Genomic DNA, 4,071 nt, shown 5'->3' with positions numbered 1-4,071 from the left:
TTCTCTTACTTGCTTCTCAAAATCCTTTTTTAGCTCTTCTGTGGCCTGAGACCAATTCATATTTTTCTTGGAGGCTTTGGATGTAGGACCTTTGACTGTGTTGTCTTCTTCTGATTGTATGTTTTGATCTTCTTTGTTACCAAAGGAAGATTCTATGGTATGATTCTTTTTGCGCTACTTGCTCATGATCCCAATCAATTACTTGAGTTATCAACTCTTTGATAAGGTAAGGGTCTGCTTCCAGTGTGGAGAATGTACTGTCCCAAGCTTCAGGGGTTTTGTGCAGATGTTTTCAGAGATACTTCTAGGGACCTGAAAATTTTCAATTCTTTCAAAGTGCTGTGTTTATTCCTTTCCTGGCCTGGGCTGTGGTCTATGAGTGACCACAAGCACTCTTTTCTGTCTTGGAACTGTGAGGAGGAGTTCCTTTCTACCACCACTACAGGCTCCATCACACCAGCGCTCCTCCTTGCCCCAGGACCGCTGCCCAGAACTGTGACCCAGATTCAAGCACAGGCAAAGCAAGAGAATCCTGCACCAGCAGAGAGATCTCTGCAATCCCCCTCTGATCAGCCACTTGATTCCCCCTCAGTCTGTGGGCCGGAAGCTTAGGAGGCAGCTGCCGTTCTGGGGCCGCGCTTGGGGACTGGGGCTGGGACCTCACCGTGATTCTCTCTCACCACTACAGAAAAGACTTTTCCTACTGACCTTCTAAGTTATCTTTGGCGTTCATGGGTTGAGACGTCTGAAAACCACCACAGCTGCCTGTGATTCAGTCCTCTGAGGCCTGCTCCAGGTTCTCTGAGGCCTGCGTGTCCACACTGAACTGAGCTTCTCTCCCAGCTTGATGCAATATACCTTTCCAATCAATCATCCAGGTTGTCTTGGACTGGAAATTTGTTTCTCTCTGTCTTTTCGTGTGTTCTGCAGCTTTAGAATTTGTTTAGAGCCATTTTTTACAGATATTTGGAGGGGTTTGAGGGAGAGCTCATGCAAGTCACTGCTTTTATGCTGCCATCTTGGCTCCACCCCCCACTTTTAGGGTTTCTTTCATGAGGTTATGGATGAATTCTTTCTGTTTTTACTTTGGCCTCTGATTCTGGTAGATCTGGTCAGTTTTCCTTTATGATTTATTAAAATATAATATTCAGACTTTTTTCACCATGAATTTTAGGGCATCCAGTGATTCTTAATTTTTTTTCCTTGTCCTGTTTTCTAGGTCAGTTGTCTTTGATATCAGATATCTTACTTATATCCTATTTTCTTTTTATCATTTTTTGATTTTGTTCTGATTTTTCTCGCTATCTCATGGAGTCATTGATTTCTATTTGGTCTATTCCAGTTTTCAAGGAGTCCATTTCTTGGGTAAGTTTACCACTTTTTCTTCTAAGCTATTTATTCTTCTTATTTTGTCCTATAGAGTTTTTATTCCATTTTAAATCTCTTCATTTTTTCTAGGTATTCATGAAATATCTAGGTATTTTATTCTTGATACTTGTTATGGAAAATCTTCTTTTTCTCTTGATCTCTACTTACAGTTGTTATGAAGATCTAGATGTGTAATAATTTTTTAGATACATCAGTTTCTTTTTTGATTTATGCATCTCTGTAGTTTTTGTTTCTCAACTGGGACTTTGTGCTAGTACCAGTCTTTGCTTCTTGCTGTGCTTTTGGCTTGTGCCTGTTTGGTCTTGCTCTGAATCCCCTGTGTTTCTGTGCTGATTTCAACCTCCTAGAGTTAGCTTCTCCTCTGTCCAAGGATCTTTGAGGTTCAGAGCTTTGAATCTCTAGAGCCCTCTCTGGCATTGCAGGACAGAGTGGTAGGGACCTTATGGCTCCTGAGTGCGTAAGTTGTCCTACTCTGAGGGCTGTCATGTCGTACTGGTTACCATTACTCCCTAGGGTTTCCAAAGTTCCTTCTTTGGCATTTTCTGATTACCCTCAGGCTTTTTCAGAGGAGCCCTCTACTCTTGTTGCCTCTAGACACAGAACCTTGGAGACTACAATATCTCTGGCCCATCTCTGATTGCTTTGGAAGTCTACTCTGTGCTGGCCCTGGTTTGCTGGAGGATTCCTCTTTCATATTGCCCCTGGGCTTCTTCCTGGATTTTTGTGCATTAAAGAAGACACTTTCATTGGATTTCTTGGTACTTACTTGATCTGATACAAACTTCAGGGTTTTGCTAGAGTAGGTATATGGGAGCTGTGCCTTCTGTACCATCAGCTCTCTTGATTGGAATTTTAGGTTCTCTTACATACCTAGAATAAACTTTCTCCTTGCGATTGTTTCTTAGAATTCCTAGATCCCTTCAGAGTTGACTGAGCTCAGTTGCCATATCCTACCCAGGTCCTTTCCTGATCTTCCTAAGCTGTTAATGCTCTTTACCCTTCTCATTCTACTTTGTAGTATGTATGTGTATATGATTTATTTATCAATATATGAATCATACACACACAGAGAGAATTTGTATTTACTTTCCTATGTGTATACCCCTGGTAAAATGTAGACTCCTTGAAGATAGGGCCTGTTTAATTATTTTGTCTTTATCCCTTATCCCTTATGCATGGTGCCTGATATATAGCTGGCAGTTAATAAAAGTTTGGTGAATTGAATTTAAGTGCTTTGCCCAAGGTCATACAGGTAAGAAGTGGCACAGCCAAACTCAAACTCAATGACTTCAAGTCTGGTACTATTTCCATTAAATAGGCTGCCTTCTGCCTTACTCTGCTGCTTTTCCATGGAAGGCTATTCAGTGTGAAATAGCTCTTTTGTTTATTAATCATGTAAACTCTGTATCCCATAAAGCCATTATAATCTTATCTTTGAGCAGCCTTTGTGTCCTCTGCAGCTCTTGTCTGTTTCTCATTCCTGAAGCACATACCAACAGCCTTAAATCTTTGTGATTATGTTGGAACCAAACTGCTGACACAGTGTGAGACCTCCTGAGTTTTCTCTGAGCCCTAAACCTACAGCATCCAAACCTGCTTGGTAAAAATTACATTGGTGAATAAAATTATTCAGAGATTCTGTCCAAAAAAGAGGGGATTAAAGTAAAACCACTAATGAAACTGGGAAAATTAGGGTACTGTGTTCTGGATCCATCTTTAAGGCACAATAAGTGTCTCCATAAGTCACTAGTAAATTTTTGGACTGATATGGCTTAAAGATGTCAGTCAAAGATAATATCAATGTGATATAAAGCTTAGTGTACAGGTAATACAGAGGCTAAATTTGTTCCCTTGATATGTCAACAACTTATTGCCCTTGAGTTTCCAGTGTGCTAAATCTTATTTGTTTGCCAGATTGCATATCTATAGTTCCTTAACATGGAAAGTGCTTTGTAGGAAACAGACGACTACTTAAGCAGTGTACCTTTTAGGGACTATGGAAAGGCCCTTGCCTAAAAAATCTTCTGCAACCTAATGTCTAAACCTACTGATACTTCCTTTTTTTTTTTTCATTGATAATTTATTTATCTTTAGTTTTCTACATTCACTTCCACAAGATTTTGAGTTCCAAATTTTCTCCCCATCTTGCCCTTTCCCCCACCCCAAGATGGCGTGTATTCTAAATACCCCTTCTCCTAATCTGCCCTACCTTCTCTCTCCCCTCCTTCTCTTATCTTCTTCCTCTTCTGTTTTCCTGTAGGGTAGGATAGATTTCTATACCTCATTGCCTGTATATATTATTTCCCAGTTGCATGTGAAAACAGTTTTTAACATTTGTTTTTAAAACTTTGGGTTCCAGATTTTCTCCTTTCCTCCCTCTCCACCCACCCTCATTGAGAAGGCAAGCAACTCGATACAGGTTATACATGTGTAGTCATGCAAAACACTTCCATAGTAGTCATGTTGTGGAAAACTAACTATAATTCCCTTCATCCTATCCCACCCCTGTTTTTCTATTCTCTGTTTTAACCTTGTCCCTCCTCAGAAGTGTTTGCTTCTGATTACCCCCTCTCCCAATCTGCCCTCCTTTCTATCATCCTCCTGCTCTCTTATCCCTTTCCCCCCTATTTTCCTGTAGGGTAAGATAGATTTCCATACCTAATTGAATGTATATGTTATTCC

At 40.4% G+C, this 4,071-nt stretch overlaps 1 protein-coding gene across 1 annotated transcript in view; it reads left to right on the top strand.

The window, feature by feature from the left end:
- Nucleotides 1-4,071, top strand: part of POLN (DNA polymerase nu) — a 312,741-nt gene that overhangs the window by 35,529 nt on the left and 273,141 nt on the right. The gene's annotated exons all lie outside the window — the stretch shown is intronic.

The sequence above is a fragment of the Vombatus ursinus genome, unplaced genomic scaffold, assembly GCF_900497805.2.
Source record: "Vombatus ursinus unplaced genomic scaffold, bare-nosed wombat genome assembly UNPS02014818.1, whole genome shotgun sequence".
NCBI lineage: Eukaryota > Metazoa > Chordata > Mammalia > Diprotodontia > Vombatidae > Vombatus > Vombatus ursinus.
The sequence above is the reverse complement of the archived record's forward strand: the minus strand, read 5'-3'. Positions and strand labels throughout refer to the sequence as shown.